The 14,304-nt window shown below is 35.6% G+C and overlaps 1 long non-coding RNA gene across 1 annotated transcript in view; it reads right to left on the reverse strand.

Moving 5' to 3' along the window:
- The window catches only part of LOC108449168, a 32,041-nt gene extending 17,945 nt beyond the window's left edge, over window positions 1-14,096 (reverse strand). The window contains exon 1 of the long non-coding RNA XR_001865303.1: window positions 14,020-14,096. This is a non-coding gene — a long non-coding RNA (uncharacterized LOC108449168). The remainder of the gene's footprint in view (window positions 1-14,019) is intronic.
- Window positions 14,097-14,304: the final 208 nt, after the last annotated feature.

The raw sequence follows: 14,304 nt of genomic DNA on the forward strand, positions 1-14,304 counted from the left end.
TTGTTATTGTGAATTTGTTTCACTTTGTAGTATCAGTCCTACCGTTAGCAATGTTGATATAGAGCCAAGCAACTGAGACAGTAGAGCAGTGAAGAGCAAATTAACTTCAGTAGCATTAGGTCCAAGGGTTTTTTTTCTGTGACTTCCGATAGGAAAAGAAAAAAAATGCATCATTTTTTAAGAAAAAATGAAGATGACACAAAATCTTGTGCTGGTCAGTTTGATAGAAAAATTAGGACTTTGATAGTGATGCAAACATGCAAACACAGTAGATGTCATATTTTTAAATAGTTCTTCATGAAAAAGACTTTTTGGACTTGAAAAATCCATTGCATTCAATCAAGCAATGTCAGCAGCAGGTAATCAAATTCCATTGGCACAGTATTTTAAAGCTAGTTTTTACAAATCCCTCATGTTATCCTGGCTTCCAAGAATATCAAAAGATGGAAGAGCCTTCCCCTTCATTCTCTGGATTATTTGCATTCAATATCTAAAATGACCCCACTTAAAAAAAAAAAGGAAAGGATGAAGTGTTTCTAACTCTTAGAGATCTGAGATAATTCAGCCTCCAGCTGCATACATTTTTAATATCACAGACAACATGATAATTGACATATGTGATTCTGGCTCACACTTCAGATTTTAAATTATTTCACTCGACTGAAATGTGTTTAAGTGCACTATCGAGACACTTCCAGCAATTCAGCTTTTAATGATTATCTGTCTCGCCAGTGCTACCTTTGATGTTAAAATGTTTAAGAAATAATGTAATTTTCCCACATTCTCATTGGGTTATATTCAGATGTTTCTTAAATATTTTATTTAAGAACTCTCCCTGACCCCAACCACAGTAAAAATTTGAAAAGGTTTTACTTAGAGTAATTTCATGTCTTGAAGTTTGCTAAATTCATTCAGATGATCAGGACCTCAAAACCATCGATTGATGAATCCGAAATAACATCAAAGGAATAAATAAAGAAGTTGCAGCAGACATAAAAATACAAGATGTAGCAATAAGTTTCTAACAATGAGTGTTTCCAAGATTACACTTTCTGAGACCTTAAAGGTAATGATTATGTTCCCGTGAATTAAAATTGGTAGCTTGAGAAGTTTTGTTACCCCACGTGCCATGGTCCACCAGGCTGAAAAGGAGCATGCACAATCCTGTGCTGGATAATATTTAATTCAGTGGCAGTTAATAGATGCTTAATTGAATGCTTCAGATCCATCACACTTTGCCATAGAAATCTCCAAACTCTAAAGGCAAATAAAGAGACTTAAAAGACTATGTAATCAGCACAGTTAAAAGAAGCAGATCCATGCTTTCATTCATTATTGTACATTATTTCCAGCCACAGAGAGAATCTGTGAGGTTTTTACCTATTAAAAAAGAAATAAAACAAAAAAAAACCAAACTAGAATGTAACCTGGAGTAATGATCAAAAACATTCCAACATAAATGCTGTTACTAATGGAAAATTCTGAAACCATTGCTGAAATAGACCTTATTTCCTCACTAAAAAGAGAGACAAACTCATCATAACCTTATGCAACAACTACAGTTTTAATCTTTCTTTTAATTTTCTATGTCAAATTAACCTTGCAGCCAGGGCAAAGTTTTAAAAGCTAAGTTTTCTTTCGTTGAAAGAATAGTTTTCATTAAGATGTTGCCTACTTTTGTTAATGTTTTCAGACAATGAAAACACTAGAAATAGTGTTCCACTGAGAAGTGCAGTTTCATTTTAAAGGGTTTGATTCAATACAAAAGACAGATTTGTAGCTTTCTTACTGCCTTCCTGTCATCTTGTCTTTTAAGATCCCCTCTCCCCTTTAGAACTGCTAAATCCCAGGATATCCAGATAGTTATGTTCTATCACCAGCATGTCTTTTTTTTTTTTTTTTTAATGTATTGCATTTGGTTTAGAGAATCTTATTTTTCTTTAGATGATATTTTGTACTGCAATCAGCCAGAGATCACTTTATTGATTTTTTCCTAAAGATTTTGTTTGGTTGTGGACTGAGATGCATGACCTTCTTCTGCTTCAGGCTACCTTTTAATTAATCACTATGAGTAGAAATAATCCAGACAACAAAGACTTCATCTGACAAGTGGTTTTTCTCCATTGCACTTTGGTTTGCTTGTTTTCAGACCCTTTTTTCTAAAGAATATTTAATGGTATCTAAGTGTGCAAGCTCAACTAACCTCCATGAGATTCCTGGTATGGAAAAAGATTCCCCACAAACCTTCTCCTCAGGCAGAAAGACAATCCTTTTTTAAAAAGACAAGCTTTTTCATATGCCCTGCAAGTCAACTAAGCACTTCACAGGCTGAACATAAAGTTACCTAAGTGTAACTGCAGTGTCATTTAGTCACTTGACAGAAATTCATGATGAGAAGATGTCACATTTCCACTCCTCAGAATGGATGTCCTATAATAGAAATAACCAATCCATTCCTCTCCAATAAGTTTCATTCAAAACATACAGAAATCTCATCAAAAAAATTCAGCTCTGCCTATGCTGGCACTGATAGCATCAGAATTCCCATTATTACTGTTGCCATCTTTACTCTCACATCCATGATTCTCTGTTGCAGGGGATGTCTCATTTCTGTAGAAACACTGGGGTACCACCATGATCACATGATCCTTTTCACAACACTTGTAGAAAAAGAGAGATGACAATTTGGGCAGAAATGGTCTGAAGAAAGAATGGAGGGCAAATACAAAGAACATCAGTAAAGTTTGAGGGAGTATGTAGAACCTCTTTCCTGGAGGCTGGATAGCTTAGTAGCAGTTTTTCTTTCCTCAGATCAGTGATTACCTGGCTGCTGGTTCCTGCCACTGGCACAAGGGAAGGAATCACCCATCAGTTCCAGACCAGTATGTTTACTGAGGGTGCAGAAAAAACCTGAATATCTGTGGCTTCAGCTTGCAGTGGGGATGACTGGAGATGGCAAGAGCTAATTAGTATCAAAGTACTGAAAGCAGTTCCAGAGAGAGTGACAGAGACAAAGAGAGAGAGAGAGAGTTCAGCAGAGCTTGATCCATGGCACGCACTTGGCTTTATCTCACCAAAGTAATGTGCCCGACTGGTTTTCAAGGCACTGATATGAGAAGATGAGTTTTAAAAACTAGAGGGTGAGTAGGATGCACAACACCTTGTACATGCTGAATTTGTATAACTTCTCCAGGCAGCGGGCAGGCAGGCTATTATAACTTTATTGTTTCAGGATATAAGCCTATTATAGTCTGCAAATGAATACAGTGACATTTTGCTGTATCGGTTGAAAAGATTAACAGTTCACAAAGCAAACTGCCGAGTGCGGCAAATTAAATACATTAAAATGTGCAAGCTTAAAATTCTGTACTCCCTGTGCTATAAACTTATATACAATACAGTTTAAAGGGTCTCAGTGGCTCAGTTAATAATGCAGTGGCCTGTCAGCTTTCTGGATGCGATTTAAGTCTGCTAGGTTGCAGTAAGCCATGGCAGGGTGTGTATTTCTCAGCCATTAATGAATGCTGTAGGTAAATTGTGCAGTAAGAAGGTGGCCCTGAGGTATACTAGTGCCACAGTAAATGTGCTAGGACTATTTTAGATGTTATTATTAAAAAGAAAAAAGGGTATTTTAGATAAATATCAAACAGCTTAAAAGTTCATTGTGGAGAAGGACTGGAATATTCAGACACACTCACAGACTAAATCCATGAGAAATTTAATAGAGCTTCTTGTCACACTACTTGTCATTTTTAAGTATTTTCTTTACTAAAGCACATCTGACAGAAGAACTAGGCTTAGGAACTTTCTGTAATTTTAAGAAAATTAACATTAAAAAGACTGCAAATCCTTATGAGTCCCAAGGATTTAACATGGAGTGTCCTCCAGTAGCTAAAATATATATTCTCCAACATAAGAAACACAAATATTTCAAAATAAATGGCTTGACCTCAGCTAATATTAATTTCCATTAATATGGATAGAAATACCCTGTTTCCTGGGGCAACAGCAATTTGACCATTTAAATGCCCACACAAAATCCATGGCCTTTTAGACCAAAACTCTTTAGTAAAACAGAATGGTATTGTGGAATCAGGTTAAAATGCTTACACAACAAGTCTAAGGAGACACACAGAAAAATATTCAAGGCTTCATTTTAAAAAGACACTCAAGATTTTTTTACATTTAGTCCTTTTGGACCAACCTGTCAATTTTACATGTTCTGAAAAGGGTTATTTTTTAACAAGTAGAGAGATGGGTAGGTTCTATCAAATCCAGTGCTAGAAAATTATGTTCACAGATTTTTTGCATGTATCAATTACTATCTAGAAGTTCTTATCCCAGGTCTGGGTCTAGACCACAGCTGAAAAATGTGCTAGCTAGAACAAGAAGATGATAAAGCCATGGGAATAAGTAGATTTGCAGAGCTACTTTCCTACTCTCATGAAAGTTCAGATTTGTTCTGCTTCAGAATCAAATAGAGGATTTGTCTTGCAGCATTTTTAGCCATGCTGAATGGTTACATATTTTCCTAAATATTACTTAATAGCGCTTTGAGTATGTGGATAAATCCTTTTGCCCACTCTGGCTTTCATTGCTCTGGTTCAGGAACACAGAGACTGTTGACTGGTGGAAACTTGCCTTTTGCAAGGATGAAATAGAGCTTAGCAGTTCCTCAGTCACTTTCATAAACCCCTTGCTGCCAATCCTGATGTTGGTGCAAAAATGTGTTGAGATTAAGAGTTCATTGAGTACATTTTAGAATTTAAAAAAATTCTTAATACGTGTAAGTCTGGTTGTCCAAACTGTGTCAAAAACTTTGCTCCTACAATATTCCTGAGTTTGAATATCCCAGCTGCCAGGATGGTAAGTCTGGCCCAAGTACCTTAATTTCAGCAGAAATCAGGACAGTTGAAGCATGTCACAGGGTGTGTCGAGACTCAAGAATGTGGCACAATTCTCAGGGTTTTCAATTTATATATTTTGTCATATACCCAAATAATCTAACCCACTTTTAAGAGTGAAACAACAGATACCATCTTGGTTTGAATGTTAATTTGTTTTTTTAAATATTCTATGAATTCACAGAATCTCAGAACAATCTGAGTTGGAAGTAACCCAGAAGGATCATTGAGTCCAACTCTTAAGTGAATGGCTCATACAGGGGTGGAACCCACAATCTTGCCGTTGTTGTCACCATGCTCAAACCAACTAAACTAATCTGGGCCAATTTCTGCTCTGGTCAGGGTACTTTTTGTACTGTTCTACCTCTGCCCCCACCATGTGAACAGGCATAACCTAAATCAGAGTTAGTGAGTAGTATGACCAAAATTTTCCAGAATTATTTTAAAACACACTTATGAGGTAAGAATTTCTATGAAGTTGATAACATTTTGGATCAATTTTGTCTTCTGTGAAAACTGAAAGAATAGTTTTACACAGCAAATGTTTCATTTTTCTGACAGAAAAAATAGAAAAGAAAAGTATGTTTTCTTCTTCCACTACCTTCTTGTATTCAATTTTTTCCTCTGCAGTCTTAAGGTTTGCTGAACCCCGTGGGGACATTCTGTGTGTTTTCCCATGAGGATCTATTTGACACCATTTTTCAAATGTCCAGCCATACTGACTGTAGCCTTAAACCTCGGTTACCTGAATATAACTTCCTAACACTAGTGCTGCTGCCTGTGCCAGGCCTCACTGATCTGTGTTAGACATCCTAGTCTCTATCCAAATGCCACATGACAAATTTCATGAAATTTAGTGTGCAGTGGGATTCTGAGAGAAGACAGAAGATACAGCTTGCAGGAATCCCTTAGATATCAGTTCAATGCCTTTTTTCTATACAGGGATCAGCAATTTGAGTCAAGCTTCTAAAAGATTTTCTAGGATGGAAAGTCGTGGTACTTTACAGAAACTAAAGTTGAGATTATTCCAAAATATGTGCATAAGTTTAGCTGCATGAAACATGAGCTTTGTACATGCTTATAATGCATTTTTTTCGTGTGACTGACCTTTGCACAAAGGCCTACAGGAATATCTGCAAAAACTAATAGAATTTAACACAGAAGTTCATGTTTTCTACATTTTTTTAATTTTAAAATTAAAATGAATTATTTATTACTTTCGAATACCCATTACAAAATTTTACAGTTAAACATATTTGCAGAAAGGCTGTCATTCCTCACTATGTATTTATGTCTTTTGAGAAGAGAGGGCTTAGAATCTGACTAATTTTCGTTTTTCTGACTAGTCAGCTTTGCAACCCTTATACTTCATATACTTTACTTATACAAGAGGTGTGCACGTTGCTTTTGGGGGAACAGTGATGGCAATTCTTGAACTAAAGTACTACTGTAGCTTGTAAGGGTGAAAAATTCTCTGGTGAATTCTATACATGTTTTCAAAATTCAGAATGAGGAAATATAAATATAAAAAAAAGTATCTAAATAAATAGTAAGAAAATATGGCTAAAATTAAGTTATACTGATTATTATTATTATTATTATGATCATTATCATTATCATTATTATTCTTTTTTTTAATCTTATCAATATTAGTAGAAACCTGTGTTGCTGTACTCCGTGTACCAAGACTCTTCAGTACACAAATACTTTCAAAGGAGAGGAAAAGTTTAGGGTTTCTTCCTAAAGAATGGTAATTTTGCAGTGATACTATAGTGAAAGCAGCTCCTCTCCTGGAATAACTCCAGCCACATTGATTTCCAAGGATCTGATAGAGCACTCAAAAGTAGAATCAGTATAAGGCAGGAGGAAGAAAAACAGAATTAGGGAGTTTCACAAAAAAAAGGAGCTCAGACAGCAGAAGAAATAATCGAAAGTCAAAATTACAAAGTATCTACCTGTGTCAAATAAAATCTACTCTGTTCCTAGGCTATGTCCCTAGTCAATGGCAAATCTATCTTTGGCTTCTGATCTGGGGATGAAATGTTTGTCCTAGTGATTTTGAATTATCTTTTATGGATTTTTTTTTTTCCACCTATACATGAATCTAAAGTATCAGTTCTTACCTTTGTAAAGTAGCAAGGATCTTGGATCTTCTCTAGATGTTATCCAAATTGCTACAGTCTCTCGTTTTACCTCTACAATGCCTCTTATTTGATTAGAAAATAAAAGAAATTGAGTCTTGCGAGCAGTTGGAATAAATTATAATTTTTTATTGCTTTTTACTCCAGCATGATTTTTATTTGGGTTTCAGCTGGATGAAATTTACTTAAGAACCAAAGTCTTATTGAAAAACCCTGTTTGTTTTGATTTAAGCGTCTCCCAGAGGCTTTCTGCTGTGAAAATGGAGCCTGACAACAAGGAAAATCTCAGTTCATGCCAGAAATCTCCAGCTTGATCTTTGCCATGAATATGATATCCTGGAATTCATAATGCTAGATGTAAAACTCATTTAACTCAACTATTATGCTTTCAGCAAGGCAAAGCACTTCAGCTGAATTCATATTCTCTAGTTTTATCTATGGGGAATTTGGGAGAAATAATTTTCCTTTTCAGGATTTTTTTATTTTCCAGAAATTTAACAAAAGGACATTTTTGTTTCTACGTGCAACAATATTTTTTTTATTACTATTCATTTCAGACAAGAGTCCTGAAATTGAATGTTCCTGAATGTGGGGCACAGCTTTTGAATGTGCCAGGGAAAAGGCAGCTGCTTATGATATGACTGGACAGGTTAGTAAGGGAAAAAAGAAGAAATTCATACATATAAGATGAAAATCATGAAGGAGAAAGAAATAGGAGAGATTCCTAATTCTAATACAACTTATGAACCATGGTCAATGCTACCCTAAGTTGAGTTAACAAGACTTTACACAAGACTTTGTGCTATTTAAAATGTACAGCCATAGACTTGCATATTCTCTACTTGAAAAATCACTGTATGGCAAAAAAACCTACATACTTTCTAGATCAGGATTCATAAAAGCTGGCATTTTCTATCAGCTTTAGAAGATACCTTCAAAAGGCAACGATGTGATCTTTCACCAGTCTCTCTTCCTGAAGAATGCTTCAAATATAAATTGTGTAAGCCTTTTAACTGTACTTGTAATTCTGATGGAAATGGAAATAAGTAGTTTTATTAGCTGGAGTTTAAAAACAACTTAACTGCAAGAAAAAGGTTATTTATTCACACACATGACACAGAAAATGCTTTGGATTAAAGAACTTTCATTACAAAAGAGTTGGAAAGGTAAAATAAAATTAAGTTCAGCTAGATCATTTTAATGTTTGATTATAACCCACTGAACTGGGATAAAAATTTTTTGTGCCAGCACTGATGATAATAGGGTTACATACCCTCTGTAAAATAAAATGTGAAATTTACATGCAAAGTGGTGTGTTCTCCTGCTGCACACATATAATTCCCATTAGCATTAATGGGAAATATATGTGCCTATCAAGAAGAAAATATACCCCATTAAATTCCCAACCATCATGTCAGTTTCTGACATCTTCTAATATGATCTATGCTCATACAGCAAAAAAAAAAAAAAAATTAATAACTCAGCTGAGATATACAGGTTTTCATCTGTAGATCTCAAAGGATTTTATGAAGAGTAAGTCCATGCAACTCAAAGATACCTGTGAGGAAACTGGAACTTCAGCTATGCCTGTGGCAATGCCTGGCAGGCATACCCCAAAAATCCCTGCAACAGATACTGAAAGCAAAGGAGCACAGAAGTCATCACAGGTGAATATAGCACAGATCAAGTCTGTTTTACATAAAACTAGCTTCTTTCTAAAGACCCATTCTGGGTCTGCCCTGGCTAAGTTCCAAATGCCCATCCAGCTTCTCTCATTCCTCCTTCATGGGATGGTGCAGGGAGTGGAGGTGAATAGGAATAGACAACTTATTGATCTATTGTTTATAAATTAGTGCAATGGGCAAAATAGACTGATTTGGGTAAAACTCAATTTAATTTATTGGCAATTAAAATAGATTTGGGTGATGAAAAATGAAGACACCCATTAAGACACACCTTTCCTCTCTACTTCCTCAAGCCCAACTTCACACTTTTATTCCCGACTTTTCCCTGCTGCCCCAAGTGTCACAGAGGGGATAGAGGGTGAAGGGGGCTACAGTTTCTCTCTGCAGATCCTTTCTCCGCACACTTTTCCCTGCTCCAACATGGGCTCTCCATGGGCTGCAGTTCCTTTAGGAAATACCCTCCTGCTCCACCATGAGATCCTCCATGGGCTTCAGCAGAGATACCTGCTGTGGCACTTAAGCGCCTCCTTTGTCTCCCGCTCCTGCTCCTGTCCCTGCTCCTGCCCCCACTCCTGCTCCTCCTGCTGCAATGGGTCTCTTGGCACTGCCCCCAGCCTCTTCCCACACAGGCCACTTCTGCAGCCCTTCTGCTGCCAGCACCCTGGACATTTAAAGCCAATACAGAAGCAAAGCAAGTAGATCAGGATTTCTGCGTTGTGCTAGGTAGACACATTCTTTAAAGCAGCTGGACCTACTTCAGGCTGGACCCACTTCTGGCTAAGGCTGAAGTTTTCAACTTCAAAAATTTTGTAAGTATCTGGGCAAATACACCCTCCATGAGGCTGAAAATCCCATGCATAGTTTATGCCCACAGGTTTCCAGTCCTTTGCTCCGACTGACTCACAAAATAATCTGTTCTCAACGTACGCGGTTCTTACCACTAAATTTAATTTTTCACTGGTTAAAAACAGACCATTTCCAATGTGAATATGTCTTGTGTAAAGGACTGTGACACTAAAGTCTTATCCTGAATTAATGTAATTGCAACTGGATGAGCTGACTGCTATTAGAGTATATAAGGTGTATTAAATAGGCATTCTGGTTCATATCACTGACAATGAAGAGAAAGGATATCTAGATGAGAGATGGACTAAGTAGTTTGGCAGGAAACATGGAAAATGAAATGGATTGCTGAAATTTTTTAAGACGTGACAGAAAATATGATGGCATTTATGCTATTAAATACAAAAAGGCAATCTATAAACACATATTCACAGAATACCAAACCAAAAATAATTGATTATTCAGAAAAGTCTGTTCATTCAACAATCTTTAATATTTAAGTGTTTGTTTGTGTGGAATCCTTTGAGTCTAATTCTGACTTTGCTGTGAAATATAGAAAAAGTGAGAAGCAAACATTTACTTTATAGATTTTATGTTAACATACCTGCAGATTATTTGAAATACTCCAAACTAAAGAGGAAAATTCACTAAACTGTAATTTCAAGTCTTGTATTATTTTCGTATTTTTCTCTTTTCTCTGCCCTGCTTTTTTCATGTTGCATAGATTTTTACATTTTATCATTTATAACAGAATAAAACCCAAATGTCTTAGGGCAAGAATCTATGAAGTAGGCAACGTCCCAAGAATATAGTTATTTCCTTTCTTCACCATCTTAGCCTTCAAGGAATTGATTTTAGGGGCATGACAAAAATAGCTCAGGAAATAGGTCCAGGCTCTGATGTAACACAGCAGTTCTGTGATTTCAGCAGAGGTATGCCAATTCACACCTGCCAGGAAATCTGGCCTTCACCCCTGAAGTGGCAATTACAAGATGTATATTGCTTCATGATGAGATTTATATTATCAAGCACATTCTGTGGAGTTTTCCTTGATAGCTTCAGGGGAATAGATATTTACAGATGAGTCACTGACATGTCTTGAGCTATCACAGAATCTCCAGAGACTCATCAACCTTTTCTTCACAGCAGCAAAGGTAAGAGAAGCCACACTTTCAGCTCTAAAATGTTGCTGGTTTATTGGAGATCATGTCCTCTACACCCCCTTCAGCCCTTTGATTAATTAATATATTTTGATAATATTTATATTTTATATATCAAACTTCCATTCCAAGTTGTTTAGGTGACTATGTTATGATTCATAATTATTTTCCTTAAAAAAAAAGGAAAAAAAATGGATTATGTAAAAATCTGCAAAACGCCAAAGGACAGATTGAAATAATACCATGAAGTCAAAAAAGACAGAAGTGAAAGGTTGTTAGAAATGTGGAAAGTTCTCATTCAAATGTCTCCTAGTATTGAAAAAATGGTCTTTTCTTATATCTGTTTTCTGTGTAAAGGTCTTCATAACCTTTTTCTCCTTTGTAGTTCAACATTATTAAATTCCCTACTGAAAAAACTACAGCTAAAAGTGTCAATGAATATATATATCCTTTGAAAAATTCCAAAGTACATCTGAATTATGTCCTTCAGATTTTCAAGTCTGTAAGAGTAGATTTGGCTATAAAATACAATAGTTTTTGGTGCCGCTATTGTTTAAGTAGCACATGTGCCAGACAAAGTAATGAATCTTTTACTATATGTAGAAGTACACACTCTTCTTTCCTTCTCAATGCATAACTTTAAATATGGATTAAACAGTGTGTTCCCAAATTTTTCTCTAAGTCATATGAAATAAATGACAATTGCATATTATCTTTTACCCAAACATACTTATTTTGCCAAATAACTGACAAAAAAGAGCTATTGAAACAGGTGAAAAGCAGCTAAAAGTCTCAAGGCAACTGTTGTTTGCCTGTAAAATGGAATTTTAGAGAGACTAATGAGTCACAGAAGCAATCCTATTCTACTTATGACAGAGAAAGTAAAACAAAACTGAATGTAAAACAAGCCCTTAGATGGCTAAAAGCATCTTGATTCATAATTTGGAGTATTGTGAGCACAGGTCAGATTTGGACCTGATCCAACCTGTCACTTGACTATAACTTCTCACTTTTTATCTGCTACGAGGCTCTAATTTTCATTGATTAAAACTAAAATGATTTTCCAGAATACTGAAGAAAAGATTAACAAAATTGAAAACTTTGCAGTTTGTCATATTAATGAATGGAGTATAATTAATAACAAGAAAGAACTGAGACACAGTACAATAGCTCAATTCATCACAGTATCAGTAAGTCCATTTAGTGAAGCAGAATAGAAGTGAAATTACAGACTTCAGAAATATGTGAATTCATATGACCATCATGAGAGTCTAATGTTTGTATGAATAAAAATAATAACTGTTCTGGATAATGGAAGGAACAAGTAGGTAGCCATGCAAGCCTAACACATTGAGCAAAATTGTGGAAAAAAATGCCAATTGGAAGTTCCACATTTAGATATGACTTGAAAGGTATACCAAGCAAAATTAACCTTAGGGTGTTACAAAATGTCTCACAAGCTTTGCAACTATAAGTAAAATAGGGGTAACATGCAATCCATTAGGAAATTGGAAAATGTATTTTAAACTCTGTCTCTTCTGGATTGATGTTTTTGCCTTCATTGATGTGTAGTCTCTTGAATTACCTACCTAAGCATTTTCTGACAAAAAGAAAATACACAGGAAAGGAAGAATGAGGACTAAAAGAAAAGAGAACATTATTTCCTTTAAAATCTACCCTTTCCTTTTATTTTTATCTGAAACTGTAGCAGTTAAAAGAGTTGCTGAGAGATAAGAGATGGAATTAATTTCTCTTCTACATGAAAAATTGTATCTGGTACCTCCTGGAAGTACCGTCTCATCCAGGGTTGAGCTAGTAGGAAAGGCATTTCGAAAACTTTTTTCAAGGCTTTTCCATTTTGCACAACATAAAGCAGAAGATTTACCAGATCAAATCAGAGCAAATGACCAGAATGCCCCTGTCTGGTGACTGCTGTCTTCAAGAACAGACATGAAATGTTAAATTCTGCTCCAGGAAGAGGTTTGTGGTTTTAAAGCAATTTTTACAGTGAATATTTGCATAGTTGCCCAGCAAGGACTGTCATCGTCATCTTGACTATAACGGGTGATTTTAGAAACAGTGAGCCTACAAACTCCTGGCTGTATTCTTTATCTCTGTCTTTTCCTTGATGAAAAACTTTGCTGTTTTTTCACATGTTTCTAGGATTAAATGAAACTCAGCAGAATTTTGATTTGTACTGAGCTACCTATGAGGAGGAGAGGTTAAGCATCACTTTGGCACCTGTATCTTGCTGTAGATTAAAAACGTATTTAATATCCTGTGGCAAATGATAACTATAAAATTATGATGTCATGTGGTACAAGATTAAATCCTTACTCTTACTCCAGTAATTATCAAAATAAAGGATTCAAGTTATGCCATTTAGAATTTTAATTGCAGGCTTTGTTCTTAGTGTGGATTAATTTTATGCCATATTATGTTCTTGTAATAATTTTCCTATGAAATGAAGTATCAGGGAATGGAAAATATATCATCTTATGTACAATATTCCATGAATTAGAATAATGTACTCTAGTACCTTGACCTTTTCTATATTCTGTAATTTGACTGAATGGTCATTGCACTTTTCCCTCATTAACAAACTGAATAACCAATTGCTGAATTGATGACATGGGCATGAAGTCAAGAAACAGAATAATGAAATAGTCACAGCAGCATAGTATATAGATGACTATGTCTAAGAAAACACATGAGCCACTAAATCTCAGAATCAGTGAGAGGGACTGGAATAAGAACAGAAACTGCACAAGAAAGAAAATCTTTTCCTGACAATAGAGCAAGCTTAGCCTATTCTTATTAAGCCCTTGTAAAATTCTATTGCCATATAAAACTTTAGAGCAAGTAAAATATTAAGGTCCAATTTAAACAATAAGCACATCACTAGACCAGACAAGGCTGAAAGTTTCTTTAACAAAGAACTTAATATCAAATATTTATAAGCAGATTTAAGGTCTAATGAACTGACAGTCATCATATACACACACTAATACAGTGACGGAAATATTACAAATTAGCCATAGAAGATCACTGTCTACCCTTTCAACCAGACTATACCCACAAGTACAGCACTTCCCCAATACTCTGTTAGTATCTAAAAGCATAGTGCACATACTAGAATTGAGAAAAGTAGGTCACAAGAAGATTGAAGAGATGTTATAGTTGTATACTATAGAGCAGAGAGCATTGCTGTCCTGCTGGATTCAGTTTGTAGCTGATTAGAGTAAGCACTGCTGATCTGGTTACACTCAGCTTTAAAAATACTTACAGTAATTTTGTACCACTGAGTTCCATACATAGTCTTCTCCCACATCTAGTACAGAGTTCTCTTGATCATGATTTTCTTCCTTACTAAAGCCATGAGATTCATAAAGAGGGGTAGTATGCAAGCTTGTGATAATCTTTTATCAGCTTTCTAGGCAGTGTTGTTCTGGTTCACCAGGAGGAAGAATAAAACATGTTTAGCTCAGGATAGGAAGGAAGTACTGCAAATTTGCAACTAAATATGAAGTCTTTCTTCAGTAATGCTATTTTTAAACTGCTGTGTTTCACC

The sequence above is a fragment of the Corvus brachyrhynchos genome, unplaced genomic scaffold (assembly GCF_000691975.1).
Source record: "Corvus brachyrhynchos isolate BGI_N302 unplaced genomic scaffold, ASM69197v1 scaffold17, whole genome shotgun sequence".
Lineage (NCBI taxonomy): Eukaryota > Metazoa > Chordata > Aves > Passeriformes > Corvidae > Corvus > Corvus brachyrhynchos.